The following is a 23,016-nucleotide window of genomic DNA, read 5'->3' as shown; positions in this document are numbered from 1 at the left end:
GTGAATACTTTCGCAAGCCACTGTAGGTCCCACGGTTGACAGTGCATGTCAGAGCAAAAACCAAGCCATGAGGTCGAAATAATTGTCAGTAGAGCTCCGAGACAGGACAAAGAGACATCAGCCATTGTCCTTCTACACTACTTGTGTTAAATTAACAGTGTGTTTGTGAAATCATGATGATCTCTTTGTCAGGCTGTGGAGTCACAGAGAAAGGCTGTGCTTCTCTGGTCTCAGCTCCGAAGTCAAACCCCTCACACCTGAGAGAGCTGGACCTGAGTAACAATGACCTGGAGGATTCAGGAGTGGAGCTGCTCTCTGCTGGACTGGGGAATCCCCACTGTAAACTGGAGACTCTGAGGTCAGTATTCCTGTAGTTGGTCAACAAGTGATAACTGTTCACCAGATCCACATGTGTTTACCAGGCACACATAGTCCACACCATATGTGTTTGGACAGTGAAGCTTACAGTTTTAAATGTTTTGCTATGCTCCAGCATTTTGGATTTGAGATTAAAAAAAATCATATTAGGCGACATTACAGAATGTCACCTTTTTATTTGATGTTAATAGTGAGAGGTTAGTATGTTTTGTTGTAGCCTCTGTAACTCTCTCATTCATTATTATTTATGATTCATTCATGATATTTCTTAATCATGGCAGTCACAAGCTTGATTTAGTCATTGTCGGCAAGGAATATGGGAACTGTCGTGGTAATTATTCGAATCAAAGGAGAGACTTTTAGATTTCCTCAAAGCAATTTAGCTTTATTAATTACTGCAGTAATGGAGTGTTAACAGTCACCGAGTTAAAGCTAAGGTTACAGTTAAGGTGTCGAGTTAAAGCCCCAAAATGAACAGGATTCGTTTACAACTCTTTATAGTCTTCCTGAGTCCTTGTGACGAAGAACAGATACGTGAAATTATACAAAGGTACATTGTGCTCTCATGTAACAGACATCAAGATTTACATGGAGCCAAATATCTGTCTCCAGTTCATTTACTGCTTGTTTATACAGACATACTAATGCAACATAGGACACTAAGTCTTTGCCTTAATTTATGAAGTTGGGTGTTAATTAATCACCTGGAGGGAGGGTTCTCCTCACAACCATCCATACAATGATACCTTGCATTATACAACCATCAATCCAAAACTCATGGACCAGGCAAGGAGGGCATTAATCAGAGAGGCAACAAAGAGCCCAAAGATAACCCTGAAGGAGCTGCAAAGCTCCACAGCGGAGATTGGAGTATCTGTCCATAGGAACACTTTAAACCGTACACTCCACACAGCTGTGCTTTACGGAAGTGTGGCCAGAAAAAAGCCATTGCTTTAAGAAAAAAAAAAGAAAAAAGCCATGTGGGAGACTCCCCAAACATATGGAAGAAGGTACTCTGGTCAGATGAGACTAAAATTGAGCTTTTGGCTATCAAGGAAAACGCTATGTCTGGCGCAAACCCAACACCTCTCATCACCCCGAGAACACCATCCCCACAGTGAAGCATGGTGGTGGCAGCATCATGCTGTGGGGATGTTTTTCATCGGCAGGGACTGGGAAACTGGTCAGAATTGAAGGAATGATGGATGGTGCTAAATACAGGGAAATTCTTGAGGGTTCACCTTCCAGCAGGACAATGACCCTAAGCATACACTCGAGTGGTTTAAGGGGAAACATTTAAATGTCTTGGAATGGCCTAGTCAAAGCCCAGACCTCAATCCAATTGAGAATAATTTTGCAAGCTACTGTAAAGGTGTGATTAACATAATGTTGTAATTCTACGACAGACCAAATACTAAACTTTTGACTACTTTAATACACTATAAGTTAATTGGTCAGAATACTTATGAATTCTTCAAATAGGGGGACTGGATACATAAAGTGCTTTCATTTCTAAACGGTGAAACAGATATGTATGAAAATACCCTCAAATAAAAGGTGACATTATATACTGTCACCTCATATGAAACATTTGATCTCAAATCCAAAATGCTGGAGTATAGAGCCAAATTTCAAATGTTAGCTTCACTGTCAAAATAGATATGGTGTGGACTGTATACTCAATACAATCTAAATATGATACCTCACTGTCTGTCTTTTGACTGATAATGCTTTTTAAACTGCTCTGGTCAGTCTACTCAAATATTTGTCATATACATTTTTCTCTCTACAAGCAATACTTTGATCATTTTTAATTTTTAATAAGGATACATTTATAAGTAGATATGGCAGGTTTCAGGAAACTGATGTATCTGAAAATGTTGACAAAATATACTGGCACTATCTTCACCACCAAAGAATAGGCAGTGTGGTTTTAATAGGATTTGACTCTTTGCAGGCTGTCAGGCTGTCTAGTCACAGAGGAAGGCTGTGCTTCTCTGGTCTCAGCTCTGAAGTCAAACCCCTCACACCTGAGAGAGCTGGACCTGAGCTACAATCACCCAGGAGACTCAGGAGTCAGACTGCTCTCTGCTGGACTGGAGGATCCACACTGCAGACTGGAGAAACTCAAGTATGTAGAGGGTTTATGTCAATGTTCATATCAGACATGTTGGAGTTATCAGGCTAGTTAAGACAAACATTCTGAACACCACTTGGACTAACTTATATAAAGACTGTGTGTGTGTGTGTGTGTGTGTCCAGTGTGTGTGTCTGTGTGTGTCCAGTGTGTGTGTGTGTATGTGTCCAATATGTGTGTGTTTGTGTGTACAGTACACATTCTGGACAAACACACACACTGGACAAACACACACACTGGACCCACACACACACACACACACACTGGACACACACAGACACAAACACTGGACACACACACACACTGGACCCACACACACACACACACTCGACCCACACACACTGGAAACACACACACACACACACACACTGGACACACACACACTGGACACACACACACTGGACACACACACACTGGACATACACTGGACACACACTGGACACACACACGGACAAACATTCTTACCACCGCTTGTACAAAGTTATATGCTGAATGTGTGTGTGTGTGTCCAGTGTGTGTGTGTGTGTGTGTGTGTGTGTGTGTGTGTGTGTGTGTGTGTGTGTGAGTTCAGGTGTATCCCTCAATGACTGTCTGTTCTTCTGCTTACCGCTACAGTGTGGAACATGGTGGGGAGAACACAATGAAACCTGGACTTAGAAAATGTGAGTGTTGACTGCTGTGAAGAATATGACTAAGAATAAGTCTTAATTCAAGTGAAGTCAAAGTCAAAGACCACCATCATTACTTACTTGGTCATATTAAATATGCGTGCATGAAGGTGTGTGTGTGTGTGTTCAGGGTGTGTGTGTGTGTTCAGGATGTGTGTGTGTTCAGGATGTGAGTGTGAGTGTGTATCCGGTGTGTGTGTGTCTGTGTGTTCAGCATGTGAGTGTGAGTGTGTATCCGGTGTGTGTGTGTGTGTGTGTGTGTGTGTGTGTTCAGGATGATGATGATTTCTAATATTGTGTCTGGTTTCATCCATCAGATGTCTGTGATCTCACACTGGACCTAAACACAGTAAACAGATTCCTCTCTCTGTCTGAGGAGAACAGAAAGGTGACATGGAGGAGAGAGAAGCAGCTGTATCCTGATCACCCAGAGAGATTTGAGGGCTGGGAACAGGTGCTGTGTAGAGAGGGTCTGACTGGGCGCTGTTACTGGGAGGTAGAGTGGAGTGGAGGGGCTGGTATAGGAGTGGCATATAAAGGAATCAGCAGGAGAGGAGGGGGTGATGACTTTGGGATTGGATGGAATGACAAGTCCTGGTGTCTGTTCTGCTCTGACAACAGTTACTCTGCCTGGCACAATAAGAAGTCCACTACCATAGACGTCCCCTCCTCCAGATCCCACAGAGTAGGAGTGTATCTGGACTGGCCAGCCGGCACTCTGTCCTTCTACAGAGTCTCCTCTGACACACTGACCCACCTGAACACATACCACTCCACATTCACTGAGCCCCTCTATCCAGGGTTTTGGGTTCATGGTGACTCCTCAGTGTCCCTGTAAATAATAACCATGGTAACACTGACACACACACACACACACACTGGACACACACACACACACTGGACACACACACAAACTGGCCACTGGACACACACACACTGGACACACACACACACACACACATACTAGACACACACACTTGACACAGACACACACACTGGACACACAAACACACACACACTGGACACACACACGCACACACACACACACACACACACATACACTGGACAAGCACACACACACACATACTGGACAATCACACACAATGGACACACACACATGCAGGACACACACACACACACTGTACACACACACTGGACACACACACACTGAACACACACACACAATGAAATACACACACACACTGGGGACACACACACACACTGAACACACATACACACTGAACACACATACACACTGAACACACACTGGACACACACACACACTGGACACACACACACACTGGACACACACACACAATGGACACACACACACACTGGACACACACACACACTGGACAAACACACACACTGGACACACACACAATGGGCACACACACTGGACACACACACACACACTGAACACACACACACACTGGACATACACACACACACTGGACACACACACACACTGAACACATACACACACACTGGACACACACACACTGGACACACACACAATGGACAAACACACACACTGGACACACACACACACTGGACAAACACACACACTGGACACACACACAATGGACACACACACTGGACACACACACACACACTGAACACACACACACACACTGGACACACACACACACACTGAACACATACACACACTGAACACACACACACTGAACACACACACACACTGGACACACACACACACTGAACACACATGCATACACTAGACACACACACACTGAACACATACACACACTGAACACACACACACACTGGACACACACACACACTGAACATATACACACACACTGGACACACACACACACTGGACACATACACACACAATAGACACATACACACACACACTGAACACATACACACACTGAAGACATACACACACTGGACACACACACACACTGGACACACACACACACACAATAGACACATACACACACACACTGAACACATACACACACTGAACACACACACACACTGGACACACAGACACATATTGGACACACACTGGACACACACACACACACACACACACACACACTAGACACACACACACACACACTGGACACACACACACACTGGACACACACACACACACACTGGACACACACACACTGGAAACACACACACACTGGACACACACACACACACAAACACACTGGACACACATCCACACACACAAACACACTGAAGACACACACACTGGACACACACACACGCTGGACACACACACACACACACACACACACACACACACACACACACATATACTGGGGACACTCACACTGGACACACACAAACTGGACACACACACACACTCACACACACAATGGACACACACACTGACCACACACACACACTGAACACACATACATACACTAGACACACACACACACACTGGACACACACACACACACACACTGGACACACATACACACAAACACACACACTGGACACACACACACACTGGACACACACACACACACACACTGGACACATACACACACACGCTGGACACAAACACACTTGACATGCACACACACACACTGGACATACACACACACACTGGACACATTTCCTTGTGTTGGATTTTGATGAAAGGAAATCCCATATAGCCTACTGGACAGGACTTTGCTATGGCATCTTCTGTTTGGGTGTTTCAGGTCAGGTCTGAGCCATGATCAGAATGTGTCTCTGTGTCTATTTCCAGCCCTGCCATTTCTACGTGTCCTGATCTAGTGTTTCACCCCTGACCTCCTCACACCGTCTCACTGTCCATGTCTGCTTTTAGCTCCCACCTCTACTTCACTGTGTTATAATGGACCTTATGCTTGTTATGTCACCTCTGGAACCAGTTATCAAACATACTGACCTTTCTGACCCTATCCCATGGCCCTACTTTCTACAACTGAACATTTAAATTCCTCTATGAGTTTTGTTTCGTGTCCATTTACTTATTTATGTATTTGTTGTATATTGGGGTTGTGCTGCAGAGCATCATGGGGGTTTGTATGTGTTGAGATGATCACGTTCCAGATAAATGGTTGAACTGATTCCTGTCTCCCGTCTCATCATTATTGAATTGTTATACAGACGTGGTTATGAAACCCACGAAACATAACAAAAGATTGGCGATGAGTAAGTCTGAATCTACAGGAACTATTCTGTCTGGAAGAAGTGGGTTTTTACAACTGTTTAAAACTGTTATTTTCTGTGGTCCAGTCTAGGCTAATGTTAGCACAGTGTATTGCTAGCAGAGGCAAGTGCATAGTCCAGCTAGCTAAGATAGAGCGTTAACCAGTGGTGTAAAGTACTTAAGTAAAAATACTTTAAAGTACTACTTAAGTAGTTTTTTGGGGGTATCTGTACTTGACTTTACTATTTATATTTTTGACTACTTTTACTTTTACTTCACTACATTCCTAAAGAAAATAATGTACTTTTTACTCCATACATTTTCCCTGACACTCAAAAGAACTCGTTACATTTTGAATGCTTAGCAGGACAGAAAATGGTCCAATTCACACACTTATCAAGAGAACATCCCTACTGCCTCTGATCTGGCAGACTCACTAAACACAAATGCTTTGTTTGTAAATTGTCTGAGTGTTGGAGTGTGCCTCTGGCTGAACGTACATTTTAAAAACAAGAAAATCGTCTGGTTTGCTTTATGTAAGGAATTTGAAATGATTTATACTTGTACTTTTACTTTTGATACTTTAGTATATTTGAGCAATTACATTTACTTTTGATACTTAAGTATATTTAAAACCAAATAATTTTGGACTTTTACTCAAGTAGTATTTTACTGGGTGACTTTCACTTTTAGTTGAGTCATTTTCTATTAAGGTATCTTTACTTTTACTCAAGTATGACAATTGGGTACTTTTTCCACCACTGGAGTTAACATCGTCATGGACGGCAGAAAAGGACTCGAGACGGACATCGGAGCGGGAAAACAACGTGATTAAAAAGGAGGAATATACAGTGATTAAAGGAAAGGACATTTATTCAACTGTGAAGACAAACCTTTTAATTAAATCTGCTAAATGAGCGAATTTAGGAGGAAACGTCAGTGAGTGAAGTGAATGAAAATCACGTGACTGAGGAAAATATTGCCGTGGTTGAGGACAATACTGAAGTGAGTGACAATCAGGAGCTTATTGAGATACAAAAAATTATTGGAATTTTTGGAAACATTGGACAGTTTGATAAAAGTATTGAGCAGTGGAGCTCATATACAGAACAGTTTGAATATTTTGTTCTTGTAAATGACATGGATGAGGACAACATTGTGCCTCCATGTTTTAGTTTAATGGGGCCAAAGACATTTAATTTACTAGGCAGCCTGCTACAGCCAGACAGAACAGATAATAAGACGTATGGGGATATTGTGGAGATACTTAAAGGACATTTTTCACCAGAACCACTAGTTAATGCTGAAAGGTTCAGGTTCCACAGGAGACATCAGGAAGAGGGAGAATCAGTAACAATGTTTGCTGCTGCATTAAATAAACTACCAGAACACTGAGTTTAATGCTGTTCTAAATGACATCATTAGAGACAGACTAGTATGTGGGCTACGGAGTGAAGCCACACAAAAGAGACTGTTGACTGAAAGTCATCTGACCTTGGCAAAGGACATTGGAATCAGTGTGTCCATGGAACTAGCTGCTAAAGAGGTTCATCAGTTGAGTTCATCAGGAACTTAGTGGGTTCATCTAACAATCCTAATCATCATGGTATAGCTTCCACCTAGAAAACATCATTTAATAGAAATCCCAACCGCTCCTCTGTGTGATCTATGTAATCAAGGTGCCTTGGGCTCCTTTAATCATATGTACTGGGAGTGACCAGGGGACATGTTTTGGAAAGAGGTATCCTCATACCTTGTTCCCCCAAACTGTTATTACTGAATGATAATTCACCACTGTCATTACAGCCAAGACGTATAATGTTGTCAGGTTGGACAGCAGCTAAAAAGATGTTGGAACTAAGATGGCAACCACCACACCTCATTGGATCAGCACTTTCATAGATATCATTTATTTAGAACTATCCACTGCTAGGATCCATGGGGCTAGCCAAACAACACATTTTGTATATGTGGTTTATTATAATTGTATTTATCTGCAATAACTAGTTTCCATAATATACTGATATATATTTTAACAGTATTGTGTCTCTAGCTGTATAACCATTCCTGCTGCTATTTGTTCTGATATATATTTTAACAGTATTGTGTCTCTAGCTGTATAACCATTCCTGCTGCTATTTGTTCTGATATATATTTTAACAGTATTGTGTATCTAGCTGTATAACCATTCCTGCTGCTATTTGTTCTGATATATATTTTAACAGTATTGTGTATCTAGCTGTATAACCATTCCTGCTGCTATTTGTTCTGATATATATTATAACAGTATTGTGTCTCTAGCTGTATAACCATTCCTGTTGCTATTTGTTCTTGTCTGTGTTCCTTTAAAATAAATAAAAAGTTGATCACAAAAAAAGGAAAAGTGTACAGAGTTTCAACTGAAAATCAGAGACAGGGAAATCAAGTCACATGTGGCAAGGTGGGACATCAAATATCTACATGCTGGTGTAAGAACATGGATTGTCCAGAGACATTCCAACAAATGAAAAAGATGTTCACAGGGGGAGGAGGAGGAGAGAGAGGGGTGGAGACAGGGGGAGGAGGAGGAGAGAGAGGGGTGGAGACAGGGGAGGAGGAGGAGAGAGAGGGATGGAGACAGGGGGAGGAGGAGGAGAGAGAGGGATGGAGACTGGGGGAGGAGGAGGAGAGAGAGGGGTGGAGACAGGGGGAGGAGGAGGAGAGAGAGGGGTGGAGACAGGGGGAGGAGGAGGAGAGAGAGGGATGGAGACAGGGGGAGGAGGAGGAGAGAGAGGGGTGGAGACAGGGGGAGGAGGAGGAGAGAGAGGGGTGGAGACAGGGGGAGGAGGAGGAGAGAGAGGGGTGGTGACAGGGGGAGGAGGAGGAGAGAGAGGGGTGGAGACAGGGGGAGAAGGAGGAGAGAGAGGGGTGGAGACAGGGGGAGGAGGAGAGAGAGGGGTGGAGACAGGGGGAGGAGGAGGAGAGAGAGGGATGGAGACAGGGGGAGGAGGAGGAGAGAGAGGGGTGGAGACAGGGGGAGGAGGAGGAGAGAGAGGGGTGGAGACAGGGGGAGGAGGAGGAGAGAGAGGGATGGAGACAGGGGAGGAGGAGGAGAGAGAGGGATGGAGACAGGGGGAGGAGGAGGAGAGAGAGGGATGGAGACTGGGGGAGGAGGAGGAGAGAGAGGGGTGGAGACAGGGGGAGGAGGAGGAGAGAGAGGGGTGGAGACAGGGGGAGGAGGAGGAGAGAGAGGGATGGAGACAGGAGGATGAGAGAGAGGGGTGGAGACAGGGGGAGGAGGAGGAGAGAGAGGGATGGAGACAGGGGGAGGAGGAGGAGAGAGAGGGATGGAGACAGGGGGAGGAGAAGGAGAGAGAGGGGTGGAGACAGGGGGAGGAGGAGGAGAGAGAGGGATGGAGACAGGGGGAGGAGGAGGAGAGAGAGGGATGGAGACAGGGGGAGGAGGAGGAGAGAGAGGGGTGGAGAGAGGGGAAGGAGGAGGAGAGAGAGGGATGGAGACAGGGGGAGGAGGAGGAGAGAGAGGAGTGGAGACAGGGGGAGGAGGAGGAGAGAGAGGGGTGGAGACAGGGGGAGGAGGAGGAGAGAGAGGTGGAGACAGGGGGAGGAGGAGGAGAGAGAGGGGTGGAGAGAGGGGAAGGAGGAGGAGAGAGAGGGATGGAGACAGGGGGAGGAGGAGGAGAGAGATGGGTGGAGACAGGGGGAGGAGGAGGAGAGAGAGATGGATGGAGACAGGGGGAGGAGGAGAGGAGAGAGGGATGGAGACAGGGGGAGGAGGAGGAGAGAGAGGGGTGGAGACAGGGGGAGGAGGAGGAGAGAGAGGGGTGGAGACAGGGGGAGGAGGAGGAGGAGAGAGGGGTGGAGACAGGGGGAGGAGGAGAGAGAGGGGTGGAGACAGGGGGAGGAGGAGGAGGAGAGAGGGGTGGAGACAGGGGGAGGAGGAGAGAGAGGGGTGGAGACAGGGGGAGGAGGAGGAGAGAGAGGGATGGAGACAGGGGGAGGAGGAGGAGAGAGAGGGGTGGAGACAGGGGGAGGAGGAGGAGAGAGAGGGATGGAGACAGGGGGAGGAGGAGGAGAGAGAGGGGTGGAGAGTGAAAACTCAAGACTATGAAGGGTCCAAACAAGCCAACTCTTAACAGAGATGGAGCCTAATGGTTTATGACAAGTCTCTACTTTTCATTTAAAATGTGTTTTGTTCAGAATTGTTTCCTTAAAGGACCAGTGCTGTCAAAAATGTGATTTTCCTGTTTTTTTTATACATATTTCCAAGCTATGAGGTTGGAATAATACTGTGAAATTGTGAAAATTATGATAATGCCCGTTTAGTGTAAAAGCTGTTTGAAAAGACCTCCTGAATAATCAGCGTGTTTTGGTGGGATGGAGTTAATAGCCAATAGCCAATAACAACTCGTTTTCAGTTTTCCCCTTCCCACTCAGACCACTCCCAGACAGTCCTAGCAAAATACTTGCTTGACAAATTGTTCTTTGCTATGAGAAGCTATTTTTTTAAACCATTTTAATTCAAACCAATCACAGTAAGGTACTTAATTGTTACGCTGAAATTATTTGATATTGATATAAAAATGGCTGCATTAGTTTTTTTATATATACTGTATATAATTTACCTCCACAGCAACATGGACACCAGCATAGTGGCACGTACACACCAGAGGAGGCTGGTGGAGGAGCTATAGGAGGACGGGCTCATTGTAAAGACTGGAATGGAATAATGGAATGGTATTTAACGCATTATTTATTTATTCCATTCCAGCCATTACAGTTAACCTGTTCTCCTATAGCTCTTCCCAACAGTCTCCTCTCGGAAACTTCTCGGTACTGGTAAAAGAGAAGTTGTGAGAGTATCACATCATGTTTTATCTCAGCGAAGCTGTACAACAGCATATTTAAGAAGCATAAACTGCAACCATGTGATGTTGTTTTGAGAACTTACTCAGCTCAGCCTATTCAGTTATTGGGAAAGCTGGAGGTTAAAGTGAAATGTGGTGCTCAGGTGTTACCACTACCCCTATTAGTGTCAATAGGGAAGGGTCCTACGATAATGTGGAGAAACTGGATTCAGCACCTAAAATCAGATTGGTCAAGAGTGAACCATGTGTCAGACCCAGTTGCACAGCTGGGCGATAAATATGCTGAGGTGTTTAGTGGTGAAATGGGTGTGGTAAAGGGAGTTAAAGGTGTTTAGTGGTGAAATGGGTGGGGTAAAGGGAGTTAAAGGTGTTTAGTGGTGAAATGGGTGTGGTAAAGGGAGTTAAAGGTGTTTAGTGGTGAAATGGGTGTGGTAAAGGGAGTTAAAGGTGTTTAGTGGTGAAATGGGTGGGGTAAAGGGAGTTAAAGGTGTTTAGTGGTGAAATGGGTGTGGTAAAGGGAGTTAAAGGTGTTTAGTGGTGAAATGGGTGGGGTAAAGGGAGTTAAAGGTGTTTAGTGGTGAAATGGGTGTGGTAAAGGGAGTTAAAGGTGTTTAGTGGTGAAATGGGTGGGGTAAAGGGAGTTAAAGGTGTTTAGTGGTGAAATGGGTGTGGTAAAGGGAGTTAAAGGTGTTTAGTGGTGAAATGGGTGGGGTAAAGGGAGTTAAAGGTGTTTAGTGGTGAAATGGGTGTGGTAAAGGGAGTTAAAGGTGTTTAGTGGTGAAATGGGTGTGGTAAAGGGAGTTAAAGGTGTTTAGTGGTGAAATGGGTGTGGTAAAGGGAGTTAAAGGTGTTTAGTGGTGAAATGGGTGGGGTAAAGGGAGTTAAAGGTGTTTAGTGGTGAAATGGGTGGGGTAAAGGGAGTTAAAGGTGTTTAGTGGTGAAATGGGTGGGGTAAAGGGAGTTAAAGGTGTTTAGTGGTGAAATGGGTGGGGTAAAGGGAGTTAAAGGTGTTTAGTGGTGAAATGGGTGGGGTAAAGGGAGTTAAAGCCAACAGTCAAGTGTCAGAGAAAGCTGTTCCAATGTTTTATAAGGCTAGACCTTATGCACTCAGAGAGGCAGTAGACAAACAGCTTACAGAGATAGAAAAACAAGGAGGGATCACACCATTAGAATATAGTGAATGGGCAGCACCTATAGTTTGCCTTCCAAAGACAAAACGGGGGTGTCAGAATATGTCATGATTACAAGGTGACTGTAAATGCATGGGTGGATGTGGACCAGTACCCCTTACCAAAGACCCAGGACTTGTTTGCTACTCTAGCCGGGGGTAAACAGTTCACAAAGTTAGACCTTACACAGGAACTACCAGCAAGTGGAGGTAGACCAAGAGTCAAAGCATTTCCTGACTATAAACAAGGGTTTCTACCAGATGAATAGACTGCCTTATGGAGTATCAAGCGCTACAGCTATATTCCAACGTATTATGGACCAGGTCTTACAGGGTTGACCTGGGGTTGGGGGCTTTCTGGATCACATTCTCATCACAGGGAAATCGGCAGAGGACCACTTCCAGAACGTAGAAGCAGCAGTGTTACAGAGACTGCAAGAGCCTGGGTTAAGAGTAAAACGGGAAGTTTATGGAGAATCTCTCTACTCTCATCAAACCTGTGACAGAGCTCTTCCAGAAAGATAGACCTTGGGTGGGGTCAGAACAATGTCAGCAGGCATTTGAAACGACGAAGACGCAGCTGTCTTCCTCCTCAGTGTTAGTGCACTACGACCCTCACATGCCAGTAATATTGGCTTGTGATGCCTCACCATATGGAGTGGGTGCTGTCATCTCACATACAATGCCCCACGGTAGTGAGAGGCCTATTGCATATGCTTCACCCACACTCAAATAGAGAAGACAGAGGTGAAGTATGCCCAAATAGAGAAGACAGAGGTGAAGTATGCCCAAATAGAGAAGACAGAGGTGAAGTATGCCCCAATAGAGAAGACAGAGGTGAAGTATGCCCAAATAGAGAAGACAGAGGTGAAGTATGCCCCAATACAGAAGACAAAGGTGAAGTATGCCCCAATAGAGAAGACAGAGGTGAAGTATGCCCCAATAGAGAAGACAGAGGTGAAGTATTCCCCAATAGAGAAGACAGAGGTGATGTATGCCCCAATAGAGGAGGAGGCCCTAGGGATCATATTTGGGGTTATGAAGTTCCATGACTACCTATATGGTGGTAAGTTTACATTGACAGACCATCAGCCTCTTGTTAAAATACTAGGACCAACAACAGACGACCCAGCTCCAGCAGCAGCCAGACTCCAGAGGAGGGTGTTAATACTAGCTGCATATCAGTATGACATACAATACAAGTCCTCTCAGCAGCATATCAGAATGACATACAATACAAGTCCTCTCAGCAGCATATCAGAATGACATACAATACAAGTCCTCTCAGCAGCATATCAGAATGACATACAATACAAGTCCTCTCAGCAGCATATCAGAATGACATACAATACAAGTCCTCTCAGCCTCATATCAGAATGACATACAATACAAGTCCTCTCAGCAGCATATCAGTATGACATACAATACAAGGCCTCTCAGCTGCATATCAGAATGACATACAATACAAGTCCTCTCAGCAGCATATCAGAATGACATACAATACAAGTCCTCTCAGCTGCATATCAGTCTGACATACAATACAAGGCCTCTCAGCTGCATATCAGTATGACATACAATACAAGTCCTCTCAGCTGCATATCAGTATGACATACAATACAAGTCATCTCAGCTGCATATCAGTATGACATACAATACAAGTCCTCTCAGCTGCATATCAGAATGACATACAATACAAGTCCTCTCAGCAGCATATCAGTATGACATACAATACAAGTCCTCTCAGCTGCATATCAGAATGACATACAATACAAGACCTCTCAGCAGCATATCAGTATGACATACAATACAAGTCATCTCAGCTGCATATTAGAATGACATACAATACAAGCCCTCTCAGCTGCATATCAGAATGACATACAATACAAGTCCTCTCAGCAGCATATCAGTATGACATACAATACAAGTCCTCTCAGCTGCATATCAGAATGACATACAATACAAGACCTCTCAGCAGCATATCAGTATGACATACAATACAAATCCTCTCAGCTGCATATCAGAATGACATACAATACAAGTCCTCTCAGCTGCATATCAGAATGACATACAATACAAGTCCTCTCAGCAGCATATCAGAATGACATACAATACAAGTCCTCTCAGCTGCATATCAGAATGACATACAATACAATACCTCTCAGCTGCATATCAGTATGACATACAATACAAGTCATCTCAGCTGCATATCAGTATGACATACAATACAAGGCCTCTCAGCTGCATATCAGTATGACATACAATACAAGTCCTCTCAGCTGCATATCAGTATGACATACAATACAAGTCCTCTCAGCTGCATATCAGTATGACATACAATACAAGTCCTCTCAGCTGCATATCAGTATGACATACAATACAAGTCCTCTCAGCTGCATATCAGTATGACATACAATACAAGTCATCTCAGCTGCATATCAGTATGACATACAATACAAGTTCTCTCAGCTGCATATCAGAATGACATACAATACAAGTCCTCTCAGCAGCATATCAGTATGACATACAATACAAGTCCTCTCAGCTGCATATCAGAATGACATACAATACAAGACCTCTCAGCAGCATATCAGTATGACATACAATACAAGTCCTCTCAGCTGCATATTAGAATGACATACAATACAAGTCCTCTCTGCTGCATATCAGTATGACATACAATACAAGTCCTCTCAGCTGCATATCAGAATGACATACAATACAAGACCTCTCAGCAGCATATCAGTATGACATACAATACAAGTCCTCTCAGCAGCATGCTAATGCAGATGGGTTATCGAGGCTTCCCATGAGGCGGGGGGGGCACAGGTTAGACTCAGACATAGAAGACGTGGTAAGGAGATGGCCCAGGTTAGACTCAGACATAGAAGACATGGTAAGGAGATGGCCCAGGTTAGACTCAGACATAGAAGACATGGTAAGGAGATGGCCCAGGTTAGACTCAGACATAGAAGACATGGTAAGGAGATGGCCCAGGTTAGACTCAGACATAGAAGACATGGTAAGGAGATGGCCCAGGTTAGACTCAGACATAGAAGACATGGTAAGGAGATGGCCCAGGTTAGACTCAGACATAGAAGACATGGTAAAGAGATGGCCCAGGTTAGACTCAGACATAGAAGACATGGTAAGGAGATGGCCCAGGTTAGACTCAGACATAGAAGACATGGTAAGGAGATGGCCCAGGTTAGACTCAGACATAGAAGACATGGTAAGGAGATGGCCCAGGTTAGACTCAGACATAGAAGACATGGTAAGGAGATGGCCCAGGTTAGATTCAGACATAGAAGACATGGTAAGGAGATGGCCCAGGTTAGACTCAGACATAGAAGACATGGTAAGGAGATGGCCCAGGTTAGACTCAGACATAGAAGACATGGTAAGGACATGGCCCAGGTTAGACTCAGACATAGAAGACATGGTAAGGAGATGGCCCAGGTTAGACTCAGACATAGAAGACATGGTAAGGAGATGGCCCAGGTTAGACTCAGACATAGAAGACATGGTAAGGAGATGGCCCAGGTTAGACTCAGACATACAAGGTTATCACTGGTTAAACCCAGCTTTTCAGCTGACATGCAGTCTAAGATACAGGACAAGGGGTTGGGCAAGAGTCTTCGTTTTTTACAGTCGGAACAAACAGTGCTTGTCCCAGATTACCGGGGAGAAGAGAGAGAGAGAAATGGAGACCCGGGGTTGTGAAAAGGCTACTTGGTCCTGTAGCCTACTTAGTGCAGACTGAGGGAAAAACTGTGTAAGAAGCATGTGGATCAAATGATGATGCAACCCAATGAAAGAGAAGAGCTGAATGTGTCAGAGTGGAACATCTCTGATTGGGACTTGGACACTACCACTGGGACGGGCACCAATACAGACACACAGATGGTTCCAGGCCGTGAGCCTGAGGGTCCAGAGCGTCATGAGAGGCCAAAAAGGGTCAGAAGGCCTCCGGACCGATTGGATCTGTAAACAGGTTGTATATGAGTTGAGAAGTGAAAAACTGTTTTGGAAAACTCATGATGTTCGTCAAGGATGTTTTCAGAGGAAGTGAGAATTTCCTGGGGAGGAGTGTGGTGTATTGAGAAATGTATTATGTGTTAATGAGTTTAGATTTAAAATGGTTGCAAATAGCCAATGGGATTTGTATGCAGGAGTTTATTTGAATTAACAAATGACATTGTGTTTTCCATTCTTGCATTGAAGTGATTGGATTATGAGATGCAAGGGCAGTAAAAAGTTTAATGATGTATTGGTTGGGCTGAAGACGCTGTAGAGAGTGGTCCACTGGAATGTGTTAAGGAGAACATGAAATAAATCTGTTCAGTTCATTATAAGTACGCTTCGGAGTCTTCAGTAAAAGAACACAGCATCTTAGGATGCAACAATGATCCTTTATCATGTTTACAAAATAACAGATTGAAAGACAACAAATAGACTAATTTTAATTAATTAAAAATATGTTTGAGACATGGGACATGGAATTGTGTTGCTGCACTGTCTAAATATGTTAGAGACATGGGACATGGTCTTGTGTTGCTGCACTGTCTAAATATGTTAGAGACATGGGACATGGCCTTGTGTTGCTGCACTGTCTAAATATGTTAGAGACATGGGACATGGCCTTGTGTTGCTGCATGTCTAAATATGTTAGAGACATGGGACATGGCCTTGTGTTGCTGCACTGTCTAAATATGTTAGAGACATGGGACATGGCCTTGTGTTGCTGCACTGTCTAAATATGTTAGAGACATGGGACATGGCCTTGTGTTGCTGCACTGTCTAAATATGTTAGAGACATGGAACATGGCCTTGTGTTGCTGCACTGTCTAAATATGTTCGAGACATGGGACATGGCCTTGTGTTGCTGCACTGTCTAAATATGTTAGAGACATGGGACAACGTCTCCAGAGGTCTTAACCTGGAAAAGGACTATAGTATGTTTTAGAGACTTTAGTCCCCAGAGGTTTTAACCTGGAAAAGGACTATAGTATGTTTTAGAGACTTTAGTCTCCAGAGGTCTTAACCTGGAAAAGGACTATAGTATGTTTTAGAGACTTTAGTCCCCAGAGGTCTTAACCTGGAAAATGACTATAGTATGTTTTAGAGACTTTAGACTTTAGTCCCCAGAGGTCTTAACCTGGAAAAGGACTATAGTATGTTTTAGAGACTTTAGTCCCCAGAGGTCTTAACCTGGAAAAGGACTATAGTATGTTTTAGAGACTTTAGTCCCCAGAGGTCTTAACCTGGAAAAGGACTATAGTATGTTTTAGAGACTTTAGTCCCCAGAGGTCTTAACCTGGAAAAGGACTATAGTATGTTTTAGAGACTTTAGTCCCAAGAGGTCTTAACCTGGAAAAGGACTATAGTATGTTTTAGAGACTTTAGTCCCCAGAGGTCTTAACCTGGAAAAGGACTATAGTATGTTTTAGAGACTTTAGTCCCCAGAGGTCTTAACCTGGAAAAGGACTATAGTATGTTTTAGAGACTTTAGTCCCCAGAGTCTTAACCTGGAAAAGGACTATAGTATGTTTTCGAGACTTTAGTCCCAAGAGGTCTTAAACTGGAAAAGGACTATAGTATGTTTTAGAGACTTTAGTCCCCAGAGGTCTTAACCTGGAAAAGGACTATAGTATGTTTTAGAGACTTTAGTCCCAAGAGGTTTTAAACTGGAAAAGGACTATAGTATGTTTTAGAGACTTTAGTCCCCAGAGGTCTTAACCTGGAAAAGGACTATAGTATGTTTTAGAGACTTTAGTCCCAAGAGGTCTTAACCTGGAAAAGGACTATAGTATGTTTTAGAGACTTTAGTCCCCAGAGGTCTTAACCTGGAAAAGGACTATAGTATGTTTTAGAGACTTTAGTCCCCAGAGGTCTTAACCTGGAAAAGGACTATAGTATGTTTTAGATACTTTAGTACCCAGAGGTCTTAACCTGGAAAAGGACTATAGTATGTTTTAGAGACTTTAGTCCCCAGAGGTCTTAACCTGGAAAGGACTATAGTATGTTTTAGAGACTTTAGTCCCCAGAGGTCTTAACCTGGAAAAGGACTATAATATGTTTAGAGACTTTAGTCCCCAGAGGTCTTAACCTGGAAAAGGACTATAGTATGTTTTAGAGACTTTAGTCCCCAGAGGTCTTAACCTGGAAAAGGACTATAATATGTTTAGAGACTTTAGTCCCCAGAGGTCTTAACCTGGAAAAGGACTATAGTATGTTTTAGAGACTTTAGTCCCCAGAGGTCTTAACCAGGAAAAGGACTATAGTATGTTTTAGAGACTTTAGTCCCCAGAGGTCTTAACCTGGAAAAGGACTATAGTATGTTTTAGAGACTTTAGTCCCCAGAGGTCTTAACCTGGAAAAGGACTATAGTATGTTTTAGAGACTTTAGTCCCCAGAGGTCTTAACCTGGAAAGGACTATAGTATGTTTTAGAGACTTTAGTCCCCAGAGGTCTTAACCTGGAAAAGGACTATAGTATGTTTTAGAGACTTTAGTCCCAAGAGGTCTTAACCTGGAAAAGGACTATAGTATGTTTTAGAGACTTTAGTCCCCAGAGGTCTTAACCTGGAAAAGGACTATAGTATGTTTTAGAGACTTTAGTCCCCAGAGGTCTTAACCTGGAAAAGGACTATAGTATGTTTTAGAGACTTTAGTCCCCAGAGTCTTAACCTGGAAAAGGACTATAGTATGTTTTAGAGACTTTAGTCCCAAGAGGTCTTAACCTGGAAAAGGACTATAGTATGTTTTAGAGACTTTAGTCCCCAGAGGTCTTAACCTGGAAAAGGACTATAGTATGTTTTAGAGACTTTAGTCCCCAGAGGTCTTAACCTGGAAAAGGACTATAATATGTTTAGAGACTTTAGTCCCCAGAGGTCTTAACCTGGAAAAGGACTATAGTATGTTTTAGAGACTTTAGTCCCCAGAGGTCTTAACCTGGAAAAGGACTATAGTATGTTTTAGAGACTTTAGTCCCCAGAGGTCTTAACCTGGAAAAGGACTATAGTATGTTTTAGATACTTTAGTCCCCAGAGGTCTTAACCTGGAAAAGGACTATAGTATGTTTTAGAGACTTTAGTCCCCAGAGGTCTTAACCTGGAAAAGGACTATAGTATGTTTTAGATACTTTAGTCCCCAGAGGTCTTAACCTGGAAAAGGACTATAGTATGTTTTAGAGACTTTAGTCCCCAGAGGTCTTAACCTGGAAAAGGACTATAGTATGTTTTAGAGACTTTATACCCCAGAGGTCTTAACCTGGAAAAGGACTATAGTATGTTTTAGAGACTTTAGTCCCCAGAGGTCTTAACCTGGAAAAGGACTATAGTATGTTTTAGAGACTTTAGTCCCCAGAGGTCTTAACCTGGAAAAGGACTATAGTATGTTTTAGAGACTTTAGTCCCCAGAGGACTTAACCTGGAAAAGGACTATAGTATGTTTTAGAGACTTTAGTCCCCAGAGGTCTTAACCTGGAAAAGGAATATAGTATGTTTTAGAGACTTTAGTCCCCAGAGGTCTTAACCTGGAAAAGGACTATAGTATGTTTTAGAGACTTTAGTCCCCAGAGGTCTTAACCTGGAAAAGGACTATAGTATGTTTTAGAGACTTTAGTCCCCAGAGGTCTTAACCTGGAACCACTAAAACAATTTGGGAGACAGGGCAATCATATTTTTTGTGAAGAATCCATTCCCTTAATAATAATAATAATATTAATAATAAATAATAATAATATGCCATTTAGCAGACGCTTTTATCCAAAGCGACTTACAGTCATGCGTGCATACATTTTTGTGTATGGGTGGTCCCGGGGTTCGAACCCACTACCTTGGCGTTACAAGCGCCGTGCTCTACCAGCTGAGCTACAGAGGACCACCCTTGGTAGTCCAGTCCCCCACCCCCCCAACTTGTTGTTTATTTTCCAATACATAACATATTGAACATGTGTTATATAGCAATGGTTTTACATCAATGATATCTACTGCAGTTGAAATATTATTGCCCTGTCTCCCAAATTGTTTTAGTGGTTCCATTTGTGTAATTGACCACTAGGTGGAGACATTGACCACAGTACCGCTCACCCTGAGGACCAACCTGTATAGTCCACCACCCCCTCTCTCATTAGCACCACCAGCTGAAGAGAGTTTCTCCCTCACTGTGTTCCCCATGCAGGCCCTGCGCCACGAGGGGGCAAAAGGGGGAAATGGCATTGTGTGCATGGAGCACTTTAACAATTCCATGTCCAAGGAGGTCTGGGTGCAGTGTTGGGAATGATGGGCTCACCAAGCCTGAACCCCAGGACAGCCATACCACTGTCACCAAGCCTGAACCCCAGGACAGCCATACCACTGTCACCAAGCCTGAACCCCAGGACAGCCATACCACTGTCACCACTGTGACTCTGATTAAATGAACATGTCCAACATTCAGTCACAGACACACACACACATACACCCAGACACACACATACAGACACACACACATACACACAGACACACACATACAGATACACACACACAGACACGCACATACAGACACACACACATACACACAGACACACACACACAGACACACACACCACAAACGTTCAGGTGTTTAGTTTTGCCTAGATGTTGTTTGGTTGAGAAATACCATTTAGTGGAGGGGAAAATAATACAATATTTATTTTTTATATTTTTATTATTTCTGCCAAATGAAATGTTGAACATGGCAATGTTGCTCTCATGGTCTCAATAAAGTTGTACAATATTTAGTTGCATGTCATGATCTATGCCCTTTTTCATTCTGTTCCAATTCAGCCCAAGCACTGTTCCAATTAAGCCAGACCATGGGGTAAACTGGAACACTTCACTCCTTGTAGTTAAGACAACACCATTCATTTGCAGTTTGATTTACATACATAATAACATCACCAATTTGTAAAGGACAGATGTAGGTTGTTTGTATCAAGTTTTGGACACACCACCATAAAGGATCTCTGAGAAACTGACAAAAAGGTGAAAAGTATTACAACCATCTCCGGTCTCCCCTACATGTTCGACATGTTTTCCATCTCAAGAGGTCAAATAAAACAAATGTCTATAGTGCCTATTAAGTGCAGGCCCGGCGCCACCAGGGGGCAGAAGAGAACAATGCCCCCTTAGTTGGAATATTGTGCCTCCTCAGTTCTGTATCCATATTCTGTCCCACAATCTGCCCCCTCCGTCATGCCCAACCCATTTGTTGTGTATGCTTCATTCATGCAACTCCCTTGCACGCATCATACCTACGTCATACATATTTTACCGGTTAGAAGGGCAGGGTCAATTTGACCGTTTAGGTTTACTTTCAAAGTTACGTACTACAAAAAAAAAAAACATTCACCGCACAGCTGGATGGAATTTAGCTAATGTTAACAGTTAGGGAGGTAGCTGAGGGGGGGGAGGGTACTGTAACGGATCCCCCCGGTACTGCTGCTCATTCCGTTCACCAGCTCCGGAGGTCTACGTCACCGGCTTTCTAGACGCCACTGACATGGATCATTACCACCAACCCCGGACTGTCTTGTCTCATTACCACACCTGGTTCCCATTCCCCCTGGTTAGTATGTGTATATATGTCCCCTCTGTTCCCCATTGTCCTTGTCCATTATTGTCCCATGTCCGTTGGTCTCCTGAGTACTGTGTATTGTGCTCTTGTTATTACAGGTCTCGTCCCGTGTATTATATAGAGGTTTACACCTCGCTCTTGTGTTTGGGTTACAGCCCTGTGTTATATATATATATATATATATATACGTGTTTGGGTTACAGCCCTGTGCTATATATATATATATATATATATATATATAAATATATACGTGTTTGGGTTACAGCCCTGTGCTATATATATATATAAATATATACGTGTTTGGGTTACAGCCCTGTGCTATATATATATATATATATATATATAAATATATACGTGTTTGGGTTACAGCCCTGTGCTATATATATATATATATATATATACGTGTTTGGGTTACAGCCCTGTGTTATATATATATATATATATATACGTGTTTGGGTTACAGCCCTGTGCTATATATATATATAAATATATACGTGTTTGGGTTACAGCCCTGTGCTATATATATATATATATATATATAAATATATACGTGTTTGGGTTACAGCCCTGTGCTATATATATATATATATATATACGTGTTTGGGTTACAGCCCTGTGTTATATATATATATATATATATATACGTGTTTGGGTTACAGCCCTGTGTTATATATATATATAAATATATACGTGTTTGGGTTACAGCCCTGTGCTATATATATATATATATATATACGTGTTTGGGTTACAGCCCTGTGTTATATATATATATACGTGTTTGTTTTGAGCTTCGTCCCCGTCATTGTTCATGACGTACTTTGTGTTGGGGGGAGAAAATAAAACCCCTATTCCCTATTCCTGCGCCTGTCTTCAAATCCTTATACAACGTGACATGTAGATTGTGTGATTTGATTGGACAACGAGTATTTGGAGACCTAGGCCTACGTCATTGGATATTCAATTGACACATGCTAATTCGCGCTGAGTTTCCACCTTCGAGAAACAGAAAGGAACAAAAAGTCGCTGATTGTATTTGAT

The 23,016-nt window shown here is 43.2% G+C and overlaps 2 long non-coding RNA genes across 2 annotated transcripts in view; both read left to right on the top strand.

The window, feature by feature from the left end:
* Positions 1-23,016, top strand: part of LOC311142583 — a 62,781-nt gene that overhangs the window by 36,522 nt on the left and 3,243 nt on the right. The gene's annotated exons all lie outside the window — the stretch shown is intronic.
* LOC311142716 lies at positions 2,340-3,781 on the top strand. The gene is made up of 3 exons (XR_014614369.1): positions 2,340-2,509; positions 3,131-3,177; positions 3,501-3,781. It is a non-coding gene; the product is annotated as an uncharacterized lncRNA (long non-coding RNA).

Source organism: Coregonus lavaretus (assembly GCF_964263955.1).
Source record: "Coregonus lavaretus genome assembly, chromosome: 2".
Lineage (NCBI taxonomy): Eukaryota > Metazoa > Chordata > Actinopteri > Salmoniformes > Salmonidae > Coregonus > Coregonus lavaretus.
This window is presented reverse-complemented; position numbering and strand designations above follow the sequence as displayed.